Source organism: Crocodylus porosus, unplaced genomic scaffold (genome assembly GCF_001723895.1).
Source record: "Crocodylus porosus isolate Cpor-Errol unplaced genomic scaffold, CroPor_comp1, whole genome shotgun sequence".
NCBI classification, from domain to species: domain Eukaryota; kingdom Metazoa; phylum Chordata; order Crocodylia; family Crocodylidae; genus Crocodylus; species Crocodylus porosus.
In genome coordinates, this window is record NW_017728886.1 from 62,094,221 (window position 1) to 62,102,372 (window position 8,152).

Here is an 8,152-nt window from a genome sequence, read left to right on the forward strand (position 1 = left end):
GCTCCGGGCGCGGGTGGCAGCAGCCGGGCTCGCTGGCTCCGCGCTGCTGCGCTTCAGGTTGGTGAGGTGAGGTGAGGGGGCGCGGACGGGCGCACGGGGCTGTGCCTGTGCCCGGTTCGGTTCGCGGGGCAGGCGCGGTGCTCCCTGGCCTTGGCCCCGGGAGCGCGGCAGCGCGGGCGCAGGAGGTCCGGGGCGGGCGCCCGGGGCATCTCCCTCTCGCCGGGTGCGGGGAACAACTTTGGCTTTGCTACCAGTGCCCGAGGGGGCACTTCGGCCCCCGGGGAGCAGAGGTGAGTGCCGGGCGCCCTCGGGCTGAGCTGGCGGCTTCCTTTCGAGCAGTGCTCCCCAGGTAGCGGATCTCCTCCCGCTTATCCAGCCTCCTAATTGTGTGCCATTGCCTTCATATGCCTTTACCTGGCTCCCTCGCAGCCTGGGTGCCAGGGAAGCCACCGCTGCAAAATTCTCCACAGGGGACTTGGATTTCACCAAGGGCCTTGTTCTCCAGGAGCTTGCTTTTGGTCTGCAGGTAGATCCAAGCCACCACAAACCCCCCAGGGGACCCTGGGTGGCAGGTAGGGCAGCGGGAAATGAGAGGAGAGCTTGCAGCCCCCCTGAGACATACTTTCTCTTAGTGAACTAGAACAAGGAGGTGTGGTTGCCGTTTTCAGGTCAGCTGTAGTCTTAATAAAAACTCAACCAAACAAAGCCTCACAACAACACAAAAAAATCTTAAAACAAGTAAGTTCTCATCAGATTGGCATAATGCATGAGGACTCATCCTGTCATTCTTTCTCTGGGATAGAGGGGCATGCAGCCTGACACGCTTGCGAACAACTTTACAAGTTGCATTAAGTGCATGTCTTCAACAGCAGCAAATAGTTTTGAAGCAGGACTGCTGGTTTGGGAATGTTGTTAGCAATTAAAGACAGCTCAAAAATGCCGTCCCTGTGTTTAGAGTGGTCTGTACCTATTAGCACGGTAGTATCAGGAGAATAGATGGCTAAAACCTAGTAAGAGGATTTAAAAAAAAAAAAAAATTTCCAGTGAGGTTGGTATTTGCACATTTGCCGAGTGTGGGATTATTTCACAGCCTGCATTGACGCCACTAATAGAAAGGCTGGAGGAAGTGTGTTCGTATAGCTACAGCTAAGAACATCAGACGTTCTAGGAATAGGAAGGTGTCCAGCCAGCATGACAGTCTGGATAATTTTAGTTAAACGTCTTAAAGATAATAACATCTTATAAGATATGCAAATAATTATCAGTATGAAAGTAAAAGAATAGGAAGCAAAAAAATAAAATCAGTGTTAGGTGCTGGTAATGTCAACACCAAGCAGCCATGGAGCAGCCTTAAACTTCAGATGCTTCCACTGTTTCACACTGTGCAACTCCATTCCCTGATGACTTGTTAGGCTGGTGTGTGTGACCTGGATAATGTCACCTTAGGATGCACAGTAGACCTGAATGCCTTGTGACCTGAGAAAGGGAGAAAAACTTTTGTCTCCTCGCTCCTCCCCTACAAAGTTCAGCTGTACAAGATCCAGCCTGCTGAGCTTTGCACAGGTGTTCAGACTGCCACCCTTAGGAAAGACTTATTCAGGTGTGTTGTGTTGCACAAATAAATATATATATTTTTCTTTAAATAGGAGGCTGTGATGAGGGGTGATCCTTATATGGGGATGAGGCCTAATGAATTGCATGCAACCTCCTTTTAACACCACACTCTCATTGATGATTTAATGGTTATGTTGTCCACAGGCCACAATCACGACTGAGGCTCTACTGTGCTAGGTGGTGTACAAACCCACATGAAGACAGTGTCACTGTCCCAGAGAGCTTGCAATCTAGGTATGTGACCTTAATTAATATACTCCCCACCCAGAAACAATTAAGTTCTTATAGTAAACTACTATTATTGTTGTGCCTATTTTTAAATATAAGGCAGATGGATGGAGTATTGATGCATTTAGATATAAATTTAAGCCTCAAGCCCGTGAATTATTCTATGCATTGGCTTCATTTGAGCTGTGGATAGGTGTAGGTGGCATGTGGCTACAGAAGTATAGTGAGCTCACTGAGTGTCTGGAGCAGTTGAGGGAGATGGGGTGCAGAGGGGTATGCCGACCGGTGTAAACTGGGGGAAAGAGGTGTCTAGTGAATGGAAGGGGAGGCTTATTTTCCTCTGCTACTGCTGCCCTATCATCAGCTCTAGTCAAGCAGCAGCTCCATTTTTATTTGTAGTGCAACTTGAATTTTCATTTTTTTCATCAGTAGCAAATGCACCATACTTATCTATTCAGGAAATAAAACAATCTAATGGGGAGGACCTGTCTTTCCTTTTTTTGGATAGCTCCTCCAGTAAGAAAATAAGTTGAATTGTACATTGCTGAAACTGCACTGTTTTCTGCAATACAGAATGCACATCTGGTATATCGTATTTTTTGTTGCTGCAAATATACATGGTATTGCATGTAATGAAAAGCCTCTCGGAATGTATATACAGAGAGAGGAAGATTAAGGGACTACTAACTTAATTTCTGGACTCTTCTGGAAGGAAAAACCTCAAGTTTAGTGTTGTAATAACATGCGTAGCTTTCTCTGCATTTTAAGGCCTGCATTTGTTTTGAAAGATTGAAGAAGAAAAATAGAAGTAGTCTATTTTAACAAACCTTTAATTACAAAAATCACTAGCTTTTATTAGGTTTTCTGATCTGACAAATACCATGCATCTATATGGTGGTTTGGTTTAGGAGTAAGTTGAGAATTTCAGCCTTAAGTTCAATAGCATGGAGAGTTATGGGCTACAAACAGGTGTTAATTTCCAGCAGTGGTGATTTCTGAGAAAATTCCACCACTAGAAATGTTTCCAGGAGAGAGAATAGCACAGGCATTCAGCCTGCGAACACCCCCTCACCTCTGCTCCTGGCATCTTCCTGGGGTGATCCTGGTGGAGGATAGGGATGAAGCAGTGGCTGTTCTACTCTTCCCATTCCCAGGGGAGAATAGAGTAGTGGGAAGAAACTTCCTGCTTTCCTAGATTGGTTTGACAGGGGAGTAGAGGAGTGAAACAAAGCCCCCTACCAGTCCCTGGGACCATTGCCCCACTTCTCCACTCGTCTCCCTGACAGGAGTGAAAAGGGCCTGGAGCACCAGGGTAAAGCCCTCTGTCTCTAGTCAGAGGAAGAGACCAGTGTGCAGCTGCTCCACTCCCCTCCTGGACCAGACTAGGGGAGTGGAGAAATGTTGAAGTGTTCATTCTTGCAAGAGAAAGTCTCTTGCAGGGGTATCTTCCACATGTAACCTGGAAAATCTTTCTCCTGGAGAGGGTGTTTCCTCAGGAAAAAAATGGAACGAGTGCATGTATATTCGTAGATTCTACTGGGAGAGCTAACGTTCTTCTGGTAGAAATGTTACATCTGCATGTGGCCATAGTCTACTGAAAATAGGGACTTATAGGCTGTAAATGACACTTTACTCATTATTTGACTATGGCTAAGCTCACACTTGCAGAAATGTACAAAAACTACAAAGCTGATACTATTTGTTTGATTAAATATTTTATTCCATTCTCAGTACATATGAACCAGGAGCATCTGCACCAACTATTAGACAAGCCAACTATTAAATGGTTTTGTCTGTCAGTTGTAATATATTTTGAGGCTTGTAAACAATAATCTTGTCTATAAAAGTTTCATGTTTTCTGTAGTTTTCTACTTCTGGAAAAGTCTTTTTACTCCAGTTACTGCCCAATCCACTTCTGCTTTTGCTGTTAAAGCTAGATGAGATCAGACTAAAAAATCTTGGTCTATTTTCCCTTGACTTTCATAATTTATTAATTCTGAATGTATGGAAACATGTGCTACATTATTATGTGGGCATATTAGATTTTAAAAGTAATGAAATATAACAATTACTGCACAGGTGAAAAGTCCAGGCAGGTTATTGCTACAGGAAAATTATAATGGACTTTTGTGCCAAAATAAAAAAGTATAGCCTCCTTTAAAGGGTATATAAACTTGAATTCCAGAAAACTCTGTGCTAGTCTTTCCCTTGTTCTATCATTAGTGATTTTTATCCTATTTAGAGATGTAGATATCATTTCCTGAAATACATATACTGACTCACCTTTTTTCAGAGATCTATCTTAAGTAGTCATCATGTTAAGCTGTCCTTAAAGCATCACTTGCATGGCCCTATCATTAAATTACTGTCAATGTAAAGGATTATATAATTTCTAAATTGTATTCAGTAGGAACATTTTTCTCTCTGTGGAAAGGTAAAGCTTTCTGGTTGTCAGAAGTGGAAAATAGTTGCACAGTTCTGAAAGTTACCTGGTTCTGGTGAAACATGAATAGGATTTCACAATTTCATAGACTTTTTTTCTATTCCCATGGAATTTGGCTAGGGATGTTCAATGGCTGTCAGATTTAGTAACAGATGAATAATGGCATACCCATTTCTAAATCACTGAGCATTCAAAGTGCTATGGTGCTGGCTAAAATAAAAAATAAAATACAATACCGTACATACGTATGTTCGGTACATAATTTTCAAATTTTCCATGGCTGTTCCATAATTAAAAGTCTTCAGACAGGCTTATCTAAATGTCAACACTGAAATATTAAAAGAGCCATTGGAACATTCCCTATTTAATGAAAGAACATTTTCCTAAAATATGGGAAACAGTTTTTAATTCTTTGGTAATTCAAACACCTGTATGACTCTTCTTCAAACTTTGTCTGGATTAAGACCCAATGTGATGAACCTGATTCTTCATAGTCTTGATCCTTACGTTATTCTTTATCACAGTGTAGAATGGGTGTGGAACCCTGTTTAGTCAGAAAGGGTATAAAATGCTATCTGTCAGTTTGTGATAACAGAAAGAGAAAGATAGGAAAACTGAACCTAAATACTTCTAAATTACAAGTGTTCTGAAAAATTTAAAGACATAATAGTTTAACATGAAAATGTTGGCTGAATGTTGAAAGCTGCTTTGCTAGTTTTATATAATAGCATTGTCTGCTTTGCTATTTTTATAATGAAAATAGAATATCTTTCATTTGCATTCTTAATACTTGCAGTATCAGTCTTGGTAAATGAAGGAGAAGATAAAGGATTGTACAGTCTGTACTTTATTTTTATGACTGTGTTCAAGCACAAGTTTCTTTCTGGACTAGTAAAAATGAACTGGCTTAGTGACATGAAAACTCGCTTTTAAATAAACTGCCTATATAAATTAAAGCCAAAACTAAGATATGATTGTTGAATCACTTTTGAACTTTGTTCCCAGTTATGTATCACATTTGTTTCCAGCACAAAATCACAAAAAGGGAAGCATATGGCACTAGAACATAATGAACATATTTGGACCTTTGTTCCCTTGGTCTGATTTCTCCTGTTAAATGGCAATGAAGATATTTTGCCTTAACTATCAGAACATTGCTCAATGACAAGGATATGTGCACTTTAACTTTTCTCGCTGCATATAAAACAAAACTGGCTACTGTTAGGTTGTTTATTCAAGTCAATTGTATTCTTTTTAGCATGGTTTTATTTATTTATTTATTTTACATATTCTTCTCTGTATAAAATTTGTGTGTCTATTAATGTATGTGAAAATATCTAAGGAAAATACAATGAGCACAAGAGGTGACCAAGCTTTGTGTACCATGAGAAGCTGTTTTGGTAATTTAAAAATTGTTAAATTGTAATTGAATTTTGGTCAGAAAATTGCTTGTGCTGCTGCAGACCCATTTCTATGTTAATTTACATATGAGGTTTTTTTTTAAAGATGGCTTCTTTGCATTCCAAAGCACTAATACCATTGGTGATTATACCTGTCTATGTTTAATAGATCCTATTGAAGCTACTCAAAATATGTACAGTTTTGCAGATGCTTATAGTAAAGTATGGGTGTATTTATGGAATTCAGCTTTAAAAATTTGATTTCAGTGAGATTTAGGTCAATAGAACTTTATCCGGAGCTGAATGATGTCCTGAGTTAGTATATTCGTATTGGGGTTTTGACATAGGGTACATAAAGTACAGTGCAAGTGATGGAAATGTGGTTTATTAAGATATCTGTCTTGCAAGATAGAAGCTGTTTTTTATATTATCACTAGCCAATTGCCCATCAAGAATGATGGGGGAGGGGGAGGTGGGGGTTGGGATGGAGTGCCACCACCTAACGGCCAATGCTGCTGCTCTTCTACCTTTTGCAGGGGGCAGGGTGTGGGAGCCAAGGCCAGTGCTGCTGGCCCCAGCTCTCCCACCCTCTGTCCAGTCCTCGGCACAGCTTCGGAGTCATGGCAGCACTACCCCACGCTTGGAACACTCTGATTGGCTGTTTCAGTCAGCCAATCAGAGTGCAAATAAAGTGTTCCAGACAGACGGACTTAGGCTTTTGTGATATTAGAATAAGTTTTACTAAGTAATATGGAAATTATTTTCTTCAACTAGCTCTATTATCTTGGATGAAGCAGTTCAATAAAAATAGATCTGTAATTGAGATTATGGCAACTTTGAGAAATTAAGGAAACGATTAATGTAGTTAGTTGGCTGAAGAGCTGCAGACCTTGAATATGGGAGAAATTTTGGGTTTGTTTTTTGTTTTTTTTTAGCCACAGGTGCAAAACCTTCATATGTTCCAAGCAAGGGGGAAACATTTGCATTGAAGGACTCCTGAACTAAAAGGATGAATAACTATCTGGAAAAGGATATTGAAAATGGCTAATCAGCAGAGAAGGAAGTATAGGACTAGTGTTAGAATTGCCAAAATTCAAGATAACCGCAGAAGAGAAAATAAATAGCTAAAAGTTGTTCTGCTATATAAATAAGAATTGCAGTCTCAAAGCTGAGTGGATGGGGTAAAAATGGAAGTTAATCTTGGTACAGCCTAAAAGCTAAATGAATGCTTTGATTCAGTTTTCAGTAAGGACAATTATACTGAATGTGGGGGGCAAAGGTGGAATGGCTAATGGGTATGAAAGTGTGGAAATGGAAATTAGCACAACAGAGGTAGAAACAAAAGTCAGAGAGCTCCATGTACTGATTTAAGGAGAACCAAATGTTCTCCATCCCAGAACACTACACGAATTAGCACATGAAATTACAGGTTGTTTTGCTGGGTTTTTTTAAACAAATCTAACAACTTGTGGAGGGATACCATATGATTAGAGAACAGAAAACATAATTGCCTATTTTTAAGAAGGGGAATAAAAGGCTATTTAGGCAACTAAGGGCTCATTAGACTGACTTCAGTAGTAAGAGTTAAGAACAAATTTTGAAGGTAAAAATAATGAAAGATGTGGTAGTAAATGAAAAGTAGGATAAAGTACAGTAAGTTTTTTTCAAAAGATGGGTAAACCACCCTGTTTCTAGAAAATCAGTTATGAAGATCAGTGGTTGTATTTACATGTGCAACAGACATATAAGCAAGTACTGCGCAGTAGCTGGCGTTACCACATAGTACCATTGCCTCTCAGTTTTTTCCTGATGCTACTGTTCAGTAGCTTGTTTACCACTGCACAGTACCGTTGCTGTATGGTTGGTGCTTGGCTTTTGCACAGGTACCATAGCGTCCCATGTGGATGCATCTAGTAGATCTAATTTTGTTCCAGAAAAGCATTTAATGGGTTTCATAGATAGTAGGGGCTGGAAGGGACCTCACAAGATCATCGAGTCCGGCCCCCCTGCCATAGGCAGGAAGTCTGCGGGGATCAAGTGATCCCAGCAAGATAAACATCCAAACACATTGGCGAGCTTGGCAGTGCACTCCCTGGAAAAAGTGCCGCCGATGCTGTGGGTGGTCACTGCTCCCCACCCCCTCCCTTTGCGGGCAACGCTGCTGGCGGCTCCTGATCACTGCTGGCCACCACTGGTGGCAGTGTCTGCAGGTGGTTGCCAACCACCAGTGAGCGCTCACTCCTCCCCCCTGCCACCGACAGTGCTGCGGTCGGCTGTGGGAGCTCATCACTTGCTGCTGTCACACTCTTGCAACCGACAGTACTGCCTCCTGTGGGAGTTTACCGTGCCCCTCCCCCCAGCCTCCATATGTTCATGTCCGTATGCCTTTTGAATGAGTCCAGAGTAGGTGCTTGCACCACCTCTGGGGGGAGTTTGTTCCAGACCCTGGACATTAGGACTGGGAAGA

The 8,152-nt window shown here is 41.4% G+C and overlaps 1 long non-coding RNA gene across 1 annotated transcript in view; it reads left to right on the forward strand.

The window, feature by feature from the left end:
• The window catches only part of LOC109321956, a 30,556-nt gene continuing 22,404 nt past the window's right edge, over nucleotides 1-8,152 (forward strand). Inside the window, exons 1-2 of the long non-coding RNA XR_002104252.1 lie at nucleotides 1-57; nucleotides 1,759-1,848. This is a non-coding gene — a long non-coding RNA (uncharacterized LOC109321956). The remainder of the gene's footprint in view (nucleotides 58-1,758; nucleotides 1,849-8,152) is intronic.